The sequence below is a fragment of the Mus musculus genome, chromosome 10 (genome assembly GCF_000001635.26).
Source record: "Mus musculus strain C57BL/6J chromosome 10, GRCm38.p6 C57BL/6J".
In the NCBI taxonomy this organism is placed as follows: domain Eukaryota; kingdom Metazoa; phylum Chordata; class Mammalia; order Rodentia; family Muridae; genus Mus; species Mus musculus.
In genome coordinates, this window is record NC_000076.6 from 110150862 (window position 1) to 110163980 (window position 13119).

General features: G+C 38.2%; 1 protein-coding gene and 1 long non-coding RNA gene across 2 annotated transcripts in view; both read right to left on the reverse strand.

Annotated features, from left to right (window-relative positions):
• Nav3 (neuron navigator 3) overlaps positions 1-13119 on the reverse strand; it is a 774463-nt gene that overhangs the window by 469602 nt on the left and 291742 nt on the right. The gene's annotated exons all lie outside the window — the stretch shown is intronic.
• LOC115487471 overlaps positions 1-13119 on the reverse strand; it is a 77726-nt gene that overhangs the window by 20870 nt on the left and 43737 nt on the right. The window contains exon 2 of the long non-coding RNA XR_003949035.1: positions 1-13119. This exon is cut by the window's left edge and continues 20870 nt beyond it; it is cut by the window's right edge and continues 24812 nt beyond it. This is a non-coding gene — a long non-coding RNA (uncharacterized LOC115487471).

Here is a 13119-nt window from a genome sequence, read left to right on the forward strand (position 1 = left end):
AGGATCAAGAATTCCCAAAGGATATTCTTAACATTGTTTATGAAGGCAAGTCTTCTGAATTATATATTTAGAATCTAATAAAATACTGCTATTGTTACAAAACATGGAATATATCTTTAAACACTCATGTACAGTAAAACCCATTATTTTGTGTGGTGAGCACATGTTAACAAAAAATTGACATAAACATTTAGGAGAAAATTTTATGTGAAGGTTTCCCAATTTCAATTACATTTATGATTTTATACAAGTATTTCCTTCACGTAGAAGGCAAAATATTTTCTCAAATATTTTCTAGAATTATATATAGAAACATCATTTAGAACTTTCCATGTGTTTTTATTATTGCCTTTCTTTTTATCCATTGTCTTAAAAAGTTCAATTGTCATTGCAACAGTGGATCTTCTAAGTGGTAACTAGGAATAAAAACATCTACGACAAAATGAAATTACTATTCAGCGAGAATGTTCGTAAGATAATGAAAAAGAAAAGGAGAGTCCAACTCTAAAATGCCACACCACCACGATTTCCTTGTTTTATAGATTCCCACATATATTTTGTGTGTTTGAGAATATGCTAATTATCATCAATTAAAGATAAAAATATTACATTTAAAATATGACCTCTTTTTGAAAATGTTGTCGTATCTGCCTACTTTTATTTGCTGTGGTCCCCAGTATATATTGTTTTGCATAGTTAGAAATGTCTGTAATTCCAGCATTTGGCAGGGTTAACTGGGAGAGTGAGTATAAAGTTGAAGTGATACTGGGCTAAGAACTGACTTCCAGATCTGCCTGGAGTACAGATTATTATTAATTTCTTTTGATTTGTTATCAAGACTGATTCGCATAGTTTAAGACATGACAACATTTAAAGCAGAGAAATTACTGTGTAGGCTGATTCATAAAATTACCAATATCCTTCTTGCATATAAAAGCAAGGACCACATAATTTCAGGTACTCAACCTGCACATGATTCTGATATAATTTCCATTCTAGCAGTACACTTCTCAAGTATAGTATGATGTGTATATTTCAATATCCTTATGCAAAAGCATTTAAAGAGTAAGGACTTATTAACCACTCCATTAATAAAATCTTACTTTACGGTTGATACATTTCTTTTAAAAAATAAATTGTATCTATAGTTGAGGTTTAGATAATGTTATAATATAGAGAGAAATAAAAAATATAGTAGAATAAATTGGCACATATATCATAACACTTGTAAAACTCTGTGTGTGAATGTGTGTGTGTGTGTGTGTGTGTGTGTGTGTGTGTGTGTGTGTGTGTTTATTAGTATAGGTGCATGCTTGTATCTTTGTTAGAGGTCAGAGGTCAACTGTCAAAAGTTGGGTCTCTCTTGCTTCTGCTGCTAATGTGTACTCCAGAATGCCTTATAGGGAATTCCCCAGACTCCACATCCCATCTCTGTATAGGAAGGTACACTACAGATGCATGCCTCTGGACCTAGCTTTTTTGCAGATCTTAGAGATTGATGTCAGTTCTTTGGGTTTTCACAGGCGAGCACTTTTCACTGACTAAGCTCTCTCCCCAGCCCTTACCTCACTGTTGGGAAAACAGCTAACCTGCATGGATGTTTCTGGATAGGATTATGCAAGGCGAAATCATCTAGACCCAGAGTGAGCACTTGTGCATCACTTCACTTGTATAGAAAGCATCCAGTGCAGAAATTCATATGCACAAAACTGCCTAGCGTTTTAGAAAGATAATTCACTGATACAAATTATGGATGATTATTAACTTTAAGATTGCATACACTAGCAAGATTTTGCTGAAAGGACCCAGATGTAGCTCTCTCTTGTGAGACTATGCCAGGGCCTAGCAAACACAAAAGTGGATGCTCACAGTCAGCTATTGAATGGACCACAGGGCCCCCAATGGAGGAACTAGAGAAAGCACCCAAGGAGCTAAAGGGATCTGCAACCCTATAGGTGGAACAACATTATGAACTAACTAGTACCCTGGAGCTCTTGTCTCTAGCTGCATATGTATCAAAAGATGGCCTAGTCGGTCATCACTGCAAAGAGAGGCCCATTGGACTTGCAAACTTTATATGCCCCAGTATAGGGGAACGCCAGGGCCAAAAAGGGAGAGTGGGTGGGTAGGGGAGGGGAGGTATGGGTGACTTTTGGTATAGCATTGGAAATGTAAATTAGCTAAATACCTAATAAAAATGGGAAAAAAATAAATACAACTTTTAAAAATTGGTTTAGTTTTTAAATATTTAAGCAAATTATTTAATATTAGGAAAATGTTTGAACTCTTCTGTATTTTCTTTCTCACATTAAGGAACTGCATAGATTTGAAAAACAAACAAACGAACTTCTGGCTGGGCTGGTTAAAAGTACTTGATACTCTTCAGAGAATATAGATTAAGTTCTTAGTACTCAAATATGGCTCACAATAATCAGCAACTCCAGTTTAAGAAGGATCTAATACCCTCTTCTGATTCCTAAGTATGAGTTACATACATACATACATATGTGTAATCCAAACACATACACATAAAGTAATAAAGTAAAGTAATAAATCTAGGAAGACATTTTTAAAATGTACTTTATTTCTTTTAGAAGATTCTTCATTGTTTAAAAAAAACAGTGTAGTATGAGGAACAGACTTCTGGATGTATACTTTGATATAACATTAAAGATAATGAGCATTTGTCCAGTCCTAAACAGAAGTATATTGAAGAATAGACACTTGTTAATCCTTCCATAGGAAAGGTGTTACTGCCTGGCTTCATTTCTTCCTATATTTTATTGGGAAAAACATATGCATCTATGATGAAAAGTGAAGGAGCCATATGCTTAAACTTCTAAGTGGTATCTCTAGGAGGGATAGGGACACGGAACAATATTCTTTATTCACCATCACCTCCATCCTACCCTGGGTATCTGAGTCAGGTGACATGACAAGGCAGGCCTTCTCTCTGATACATCCAATTTGTGACTCAGTCAGTGATAGGGATAGAAAAAGTTCTAATGCCTTCTGGGTATCTGAAATAACCCAGAAGGCTGCCTTGGTCATTTAGCTAAACACTGCATTTTAGTGGCTTGAGTGAAATGACTAAACTCTGCTACACCATCATGAATGTCCATGCATCACAGTATTTTCAAATATTAAGCTGAACCATATAATAAACAGTGTTTTTAGCATCGTGTATTGAATCCCGAGGTCTCCTGCATCCGAAGCAAGCATTGGAAACTGCGCTCTATCCCCGGCCTCTTTTACTTTGTATTCTGACAGAGAACATAATTAATTTGAATTTCTGTCCTTGAATTCACCCTGTCATCAATACAGATCCTGCATATGTGATCAGACTTCAGAGGAGCTGAGATGACAGGCCTATGCCAAGAGGCTTGGCATGAATTTTTTTTTTTTTAAGTTCACTAATACTCAAAGGCTGACAACCTAAGATGCCCTGGCATAAAAAGTAAAGATAAATCTAGCTAAATTCTTGTAACTGCTGCCTCTGACACTGTTCCTGGGACAGTGTGGCTGGGAGTAGGAATGTGTCCAGTGTTGCCTCATTTCTCCTAGGGGCAGCTGGGGCTTCCAGTTTCAGGTTTTATGTGGAATTTCAGCTTGTATCTCAGAGTCCACACACATTGCTGTCACTGATCATGCCTGCAGTTCTGCACAGGTTCCTATAGCCTGCTGATGGTATCTATGCTTTTATTTTCAGAAAAATTACCATAATGTCACCTCTGCTTTCCAGGGATGTTTGATAAATTAAGCAGCCCTGCCTTAATCTCTGTAAAATGGCCTTTCTTCTTTTCTATCCCCTGCCCCAGGATAGACTTGTTCCCGGGAGTAGCTTGCCAAATGGTACCCTAGTGTCCTGGAAGAGTTAAGGCAGCTTGTACATTTGCATAATTTGCAACCAAAGAGTAGCTGAGGGACTGGGAGAATCTGGTTCAGTAGGCCATTTAGAAATTCATTAAAATATATTCATTCTTCATGCAGTAGCAATTTTTTTTTAGAATCTGAAAAACTTAAAAAATCATTTTTCTAAAGATAACCTAGGAATTAACATAAAACTAATATGCTTAACTGCAACTATAAACTCACATACCATCCCAGTGTTTGAGGATAATTTTTTCCTTAAGTACCAAAACTTATTCATATATTCACATTAGGCACTTAATTTAACAGACCATAGGTTGCTATAGAAACCATGTGGAATGCCTAGTACTTAGTGAGGAAATGAACACTTGTAATTATCACCAAACGTATGATATTCCTGCCTCTGTACTTTACATTTTTTAATGTACAATCTGCTAAATAAGCAGTGAGTTGTTCACCCAATGTTCAGAAAGTGAAAAGGCCCTAAAAATAGAGAATGAAACTCTCAGATGTGCATCTGAAATTTTTACTGACATAATGCAGTAACAGTTGTATTCTTCTCTCATCCAAATAAGAATAGATAATTCATTCGATCCTAAGTTCTTAAATACAAGTAATTGAGATCATCAAAAAACATCAGAAGGAAGAAATTATCTCATTTCTCCCATAGTTGTTTAAACTATTTCACATAATCAGTCAAAACATAAAAACAGAAACAAACAAACAAACACAACCCCCAGCTAATCGGATATTTCTGTAAGCAGGATAATGTGGAAAACTGAAGGTCTGGTCTGAAGGCGAATGATTGATTTGATTCCAAAGCCAGCTCTATTGGGTTCCATAAAGAATTATGAAAATGCTTGCTATTAGGAGCACAGAAGGTACCAGATTAAATTTAGCCCAGGAAACTGAAACAAACAGTTTTGAGCTGATATCTTTGGAGGAAGTTACAACTTCTGGCTAGCTACAGTGCCCAGAGCTGCCAGCAGTAATCATGTGTTAATCTCTAGGCATGGTGTGTACTCTTGAACGCCACAAGAGAGATGGCTGGATCAGGAGCTTCCTCACCATGAAGCAGAAGAATCCAGAAATGAGGGGCATGCTGTTCACACTCCTGCCTACAGTTTTGAACAGAGAATCTAGCTTCCACTCCAACTTACATTCTTGTCCGTGGCTTCCTACAGTCTATCGTCTACACAGCCTGATCATTATTGTCTCACCTTGCTTCTACACAACTACATGCTACATCTATAGAGCCTTCTTCTCAAGCTATGTCTGTAACCCCAGTGGCTATGAATTGGTCCCAGTGTCAACTCCCTTGCAAATGCCTTAATTATGCCATTATGGCAATTCTGAAGATGGAAACCAGAGACATAGCCATGTGTGTAACACAGTGGGATGAGCTCTCATTCCTGTTTCTCCTCAAACCTGCTGTTTCTAACATTTTAGGAACTGTATTCTATATTTTTTTTCCAAAGGAGATGCAATGAACAGGATGTCATTATAAACAGAGAGGAGAGATTTCAACTGAACTATCAAAGTTAATATGACTGTTTAAGGATATAGAGTATGCTATGGTAATAATACTGTATGTTGCCACTTAAACACTAATCTTGATACTGTAGGTTGGTAATATACATTCTTGATGTTGTAGAATTTACTCAAGGAAAAAATCAAAGTTAACAAAGGGTATGCTTCACTGAAACAGTCCAAAACAAAAAGAATAACCAGAGAAAGAGGAGCTGTTTCACACATACGTTTATAAGCACAATTTTGAACTCAAATAACAATGAACATTACAAAATAGGCACAGGATCAACATCTGTGAGTACCCTAATGCTGTCAAGTCAGCTTCAAAATGTCAAACTAAAGGCCACTTATCATAAGAAGACTTCAAAAGCCACATTGTTTTATGCTTGGTTTGATTTGTACAGCATGCTCAGAATTTCTATCTCACTTCATTTAGCACACAAAATTTATAAATAGACATTAATCAAGCTACAAATGTTTATTGAACACTTATGTCCAAGCCAGTTGGAATCTTGTTACTATACTTCAAAGAAAGACACTATTTATGGGCTCAATTTTTATAACTTTATTCTTTTGTGAGAAAAAAAGACTTTTAAAAATTATAGATAATAGCATCTGATAACTTTTAGATAAGTTTAAGACTTTTTTAAAAATATGAAAACATTGTTCTCAAACTAGTGAACAATTACATTTATATACTGCACATATTCAATTTAGTATCTTTAATATTTAAAGATGCCACTGAGAAACATATTCTAGAAGATATGCCAAATCAATTTAGATATTAAATTATGAAAAGATTGCAAAGGAAAATAAAGACACCAAACAAATAAAAATAGATGGATGATACAAGTAATAATTTAAAAATTGATCTAGTGCATTTATAATTATGTTTCTTCTCATAGATAACAAATACAAAGCATGTTGCAATGCAAGAATAGTCTGTTAGCATGTATCATTAATTTTGTACACATTTCATATTCAATTACACGTCTTTTGTTTGTTTAGTTTGTGTATTACTCAAGCTTCTAGCTTCTGTAACTTCCTATTTTTATTCGTCTCTATACATCTATTCTTATTAGCAATGGTATTAATAGATAATAAAATTATTAACACAATAAAAATTCATTATATACAAACATTGTTCAGAGCATGTTTTGCATGTAAAGCCATTAAATTCTCCTCAATGTCCCTCTAAAGCATTCAATCTTATCATTTTTTTACTTATAGATAGGAGAATAACTAGGTTTCTTTTAATGGAAGATCATTAGTGGTGCTGCCAGTAATTAAACCCTGGCAGTATGCTTCTAAGAATCACAATCTTAGCTATTATTTATACTTCATACCTCAACTAAATATCGATTATACACTGTTTGAAATTCCATCATGTGTGTTCACTATTGTTAGTACAAAAAATGTAGAAAAAAATCAAATTCTAGAATGATTTACAATATAAAGCACAAGACTAAAATATGAATTAGGGAAGACTGCCTAGTATCATCTTAAAATAGCTGAAAAGGTCTTGAGGTGTGTAATGCTGATATTACATAAGGTACCACATAAAGTGTTAGCAATGAATAAACCTGAAGAGATCATTGACTTCTTGCTCAACCCACTTTCCATCCATCTCCCTACATTTAAGCTCTACCTTCATCACCACCCTGACTGCACTAGCACAGCTTAGTCAACTCGAGTCCTCACTCATAGACTACAGTGCTAGATTCCAGCTTCCCCTCCTTCCGAATCGCAGGAAGATTTTTGTTTGGTTGGATTTTGGTTTTTGGTTTTGTTCTTTTCCTACACATAAAGCACAGAGCTCCGTGCCTGACACTTTCATCAGACCACATTTTTATACTCAGGATCTTCTAGTAGCTCCTGAAGTAACTCCCAGTAAAATGGTTCTCTAATTTCCAGAGTTCCCCCCACACTTGGTATTTCGACTACCTCCTATTCACTCTTGTGGCACAGTGGGCTGCAAGACAGCTAGGTCCCGGTTGAGCAAAGGTCTGGAACCCCAGTGACCCAGTGGGTGGTGATTTCTTCCTGTTGGGATAGCAGGTGTTCGGCCAGGCCTCCTGGGTCCTGGCTCCTGTTAGCCACAGCCTCCCACAGTCCACCACAGAGGTATGTTGCCATCAGTCACAAAGGAGCTGCACCAAGCCCTCCCACATGCAAATAAGGTTTCCCCAAAGCTCTCAGACCAAAACAATGAGAAGTACCTGTTGTCAGACACTTACTCAGGCCAAGCTGTGTATAAGAATCCTATCAGGAAGGGTTAAGGGTGTTGGAGAACTACTTGGCAGCCTGAGCCTTCTGTCCAAAGAGCTGTAACACTTGGAAAAAGGTCAGCTCTGATAAGCTGCCTGAAACCCTGCTGCACTCCTCACTGGCTAGTTGGCCTCTCATTGGCCCAGCCTGACCCAACTCAGGGCAGGACAGTATGGAGTAACAGAGAAACCTGGAAGACCTGACAGAGACCAAGGTGGAGCCAACTGCAGCAGCCTCCCTCCCTGCCCACAATTGCTTCCCTTAGCTGGGACTCTCGCACCAGGCTGGGCCAGAGATAGCTGTGGAAAACCTCTGATACTCAGGTCCACACAACCTCATTGCCTTCAGGCCTCCCTTTTGATCTCTGGTCCCCTACTATTCTTCATATGGAAAACACACATAGAGCTTCTCTTGCTGGTCACTCTGCTGGTGCACCGTTGATTCAGCTCTTTGTTTTCTATCCAAATTGTCCCATCTAAATTAATACTCTTTAATTCCCAACCCCACACCCTGATTTTTAGTGTCCCTACACTACCTGGTTTATTTTCAGTCTTCTTCTTATGAGGTAATTTCCTTTAAGACATTACTGGATGCCTCATTCTCAGAGCAGTACCCAATTCATTAAAGATGTGCAAAGAACTTGGGCTGAAAGTATGGATGAATTTGAACACAAATTTTTTCCTATATTGATTTTACTACTGAAAAATGAATATGTGAATTCATCTCCCAGGATCCTACTTTCCCTTGAAGGGATTTATTCAAAATTCTTATCTTGTGCTTTTTTTTTTCTGGTATTGTCAACTATTTAAAGGTCAGAATGCTTTTCTGTATGATACCATCAAGAATTACCTTCCTGTTTCTTTTTAATGAGTGAAGCAAAGAACATCCTTATGATAGAATGCTTTCTGAGACAGGAATGGCATATACATAGAGATGCATCTTGCAAGTAGCATGTTAGTCTCCCATGCTTAGAAGAAGGAGCAAGGCAGTTTTGCCTGCATTCCTTAACACCAACAGTGCTGCCTCTCTGACGACATTCCCTCAAACTCCCACAGGCCTTAGCACATCATGTGCACAAGGGCTTCACTGGTACTCTTTGGATGTGTAGATCTCTTAAAATACAGGAAACTTTACTGACTGCAGCCCATGCAATATTAGAAACATCCTCTGGGCATTGTAAAAACTGAAAACAACTGCAAACATTGCAACACCCCAAGTTATGACTTCCTGACAGACCAATGCCCTTGAGGGCTGCTCTTGTTCTGTAACAGTCTCTCACTACTCTGACATCATCATGTTTTTTTCTAGCCTAGTGCATGTATTGTTGTCAGATTAATCTCCCAGATGTACATCAGCCATCAGGATGCTCCAGCAACTCTCCCCTGCCTAATGGGGAGTGGGACAGAGATCTTATTTTTAAATCTGTTTTCATATTTTCACCCTAAAAGAATTTAGGGGAAGAGTAAATCTGTTTTCAATAGCAGGAAAACATCATACTGTCATTCGAAAAACACATATTCATGAGCACACAAATGCGTTTCCAGCCTTGAAAGCCATCCTGCATCCAGACACCCAAGGCAGACACTATAATGAATCACTCACTTGCCCTCATGTATGCTCAGTTGCTCTTCTCTCAGCATGGCTTGGTACCCATCAATTTCTAATAAGATGCTGCCGAACATAAAACTGTATTACAAATGTTACTGATTGAAAATGTCTGGGTAATGTATTCCATAGTCTCTGGGTTTGTACAAACATTTGTTTCATCTACCAATCTATATGGTAATAGAATTTACACCTCCCTGTCTGGCTTCAGCAGTGTTTACAGAACAATGTAATTTTTACATATGTGTGTGTGTGTGTGTGTGTGTGTGTACATAGATGCATAGGTATTTCATCCTATTTCATCCAAATTTATATTTTATCAATTCTCTACACCATAATCAATTAGTAAATATGACACAACTACTGTGAACCACACAACATAAAAGAACAAACCAGGAGCTGAAGCATAAGAACTAATACTCCTTAATTTTAAAAATGCTTAAGAACAATTACAACTAGCTTCAGACCACATTTTCCTAGTACTTACACAATTAAAAATTCATACGGATGAACATCACACAGAATGTAATGGACCTTTATCAACGTGATGGGTGTGAGAAACACCAGGGCTTCGAATCACTGTCGTCCCCTGCCTCCTTCACTCAAGTGAAATCATGAAATAGTAATAATGGCTGGGATGAGCATTGTGCCAAAAAACAGGAGAGCTGGAGTGTCTTGTGAGAGAACCATAAACCTTGAATTTGAATAAGTCTACACCTCCCCCCTCCTTTCTCGCCGGTATTCACTCAAATCTTTATGTTCCTTGAGCCCTAGGATATAAAAATGATAAAGTTCTGGGCAGTGAAATGAATTGTGTGTGTGTATTTCTGGGAGGGTTGACTTCCTGTGCCTGAGCTGCTTCATATCATACAGGGTGGGAAATAAATCTTTCTGGTTAACAGCTCGAGCTGCCTGAATATAGTGTTAGCATCTGGCCTCTCACTAAGGACCTCGACAGAGGGAGTGCCAGCTTCCACCAAGTGGCTAAGGCAGTTCATTCCTCACATATGATGAGTGGTTGGGGGCAGGGTTCTGGGTAGAAGGGTATTGCTAACACGTGTGTCTGTGTCTATAACCATAGCAACGATAGTCAACGCTGGCAGGAGGAGATAGAACACTAACCATCTCCTAGGCTTTTGTAGTAGCTGACACAGAAAATATAAAATATAATCTGATAAGTAATAGACTTGTACGAACCAGTAATTGTCTAACTTCAGATACTTATCACAGGATGACAGCTTCAGAATGCATTTTTAAACCGTCTGACCCCACCCATCCTTCTACCTCATTTGACCCGTAAGAATCTGACCCATTATCTCATTTTACATATAGTCAGTTTCTCTGGGTCTCACTCTTCTAATGCTCACCATAAGCCTCTTTCAAAACACTATCAACAGGCCACCTATGGTTTTCAGCTTTGAATCCTCAATACTCTGTGACTCGGGCATAAATTGTGGAATATCCAATACCTCATTCAATTCTTCTTTATTAAATTATTGTTTTATATTACAGATGTTGTCCCCCTTCTTGTTCTCCCCTCCCAGAGCTCTTCACCCCACCCACCTGTCTTTTTCCCTTGAGACAGTGTTCTTCCACCCACCCACACATATGCACACTCTTAATCCCCCACTAACCTCCCCTAGCGCCCCCCTTCCCTGGTTCCTCAAGTCTTTACAGAATTAGGCATATGCAGTCCTCTACTACCTATGTGTCTTTGGCCATGGGCCAGACTGTGTATGTTCTTTGGTTGGTGGCTCAGTCTCTGGGAGCTCCCAGGGATCTGGGGTAATTGACACTGATGGTCTTCCTATGGGGCTGCAGTCCCCTTCAGCTCCTTCAGTCCTTCCCCTAACTCTTCTACAGTGGTCTCTGACCTCAGACCAGTGGTTGACTGTAACTATCTACATCTGTCCCAGTCAGTTGCCGATAGAGCCTCTCAGAGGTCAGCCATGCCAGGCTCCTGTCTGCAAGCACAACATGGCATCAGTGTCTGGGTTTGGCACCTGCTCACGGGATAGATCCCAAGTTGGGTCGGTCACTGAATGGCCCTTCCTTTGGTGTCTGCTCCATTTTTTGAATTGCAGAAATGGCAATAAAGAAAAGGAAAGGAAAGGAAAGGAAAGGAAAGGAAAGGAAAGAAAAGAAAAGAAAAGAAAAGAAAAGAAAAGGAAAGAAAAAGAGGTTCCTTTCATGTTTTTTTCAAAATCAGTTATCTTGCTCCCTGTCTTCTTAGAAGCTATAATAATAATAATAATAATAATAATAATAATAATAATAATAAAGAGACTGGAAAGGTAGCTTAGCAGCAAAGACCATGTTCTGCTCTAGCAGAGGAATTAAATTTATTTCTTAGCACCCAAGTTGGGTGGCTCACAAGTGCCTGTAACTCCAGCTTCTATTATCTGACACACGTGTTGAGCCCCCAAGGACACTTGCCCCTTGTGCAAATATATCCAGGTTCAAACACATGCAGAGATGGATGATTGAAAAGAAAATAAGTGTTTTAAAAATGGCTGATCAAAATCAGAAATGCTAATTTGAAGATAGACCACAGGCAGGACTGTGTTTTTCTATGTCTAGAGTCCACTGGGGTATTTTTAGTTTACATCATGATTAATAAAAGCCTCTGTACTGGGCTAGAGAGATAGCTCAGTATTTAGAAGCAACTGCTATTCTGGCAGAGTGCCTGGATTCAGATCCTAGAACCCACATGGTAACTCACAAACACATTCAACTGTAGTTTCAGGGGATAAAGTGCCCTCTTCTGGTTTCTATAAACATATATATGACATACATGCATACATACAAGCATAATATTCATACATGTAAATATATAAATTAATAGCTCTTTTCAAAACTACTTGTTAAATAATGATGATATTACAGTAATGTGTGATAAGTAATTACCGTAGCCAATAATCTTAGCCAAGCCTCGTTTGAAAACAATAAAGTTGAGGCTCAAGGTGATGAATGAATTCCCCAAAACGTAATCGCTCTCTAATGAGTGGCAACCTTTGGCAATCTGAGGAACAAGCTAAACCACAACTGAGGGATTAGCACAAGCACAGCTTCCAAAAAGTAGACCTTTTGGGGGGTGGGCTAAAATGAAAATGGATAACTTAAAATCTTACAGTGAAGAAAATTAGCTCCCATGCATTTTAAACAATGAAATTCAGAATAAAACATTTTTTTGCTCGTCTCCTTGAATATTTGAAAACATCCAAACTATGATGTTTGTGTGTGTGTGCGCACACGCACACACACACACACACACACACACACACATACACATACACACAGAGAGAGAGACAGAGAGACACAGAGAGAGAGAGATTTTCTCAATTTAACCTTCCATTTTTCAAATTGTAAAAAAAATTGAATCTGTCCATTCTAATTCATTTAGAGAATGGCATGCCTCCCCATGTTCCTTTTAAAAAGGAGAAAGATCGACATGAAAAAAAAATGTGCTTTAAAAAAAGCAATTCACACCCAGACAGTTCTAATCACTCTCTTTCTTCAAGTCCCCTGTGATAGCAAATACAGTTTCTTCCGCAGTCTAGGAGCAATTAATGCCATACATCATGTGTGTCCCCAACTGAGTGCACGCACACACACACACACACTGAACAGCCTCCATAGAGTACCTGCTTTGAAGGCTATATAGATCTCCAGTTAAAGCTCACAGAGAGGGACCCATGCTGAAATTCACAGAAACATTTCCAGTACATATATTTTTGTTGTGTTACCAAAAGAGGAATTTTCAGTGTTAGGGAAAGACAAAATGCACGTGGTCTGGATAGTGCACAGGGATGGCAGAACTGGAAGTCTGATTTTTGGACTTGTCTG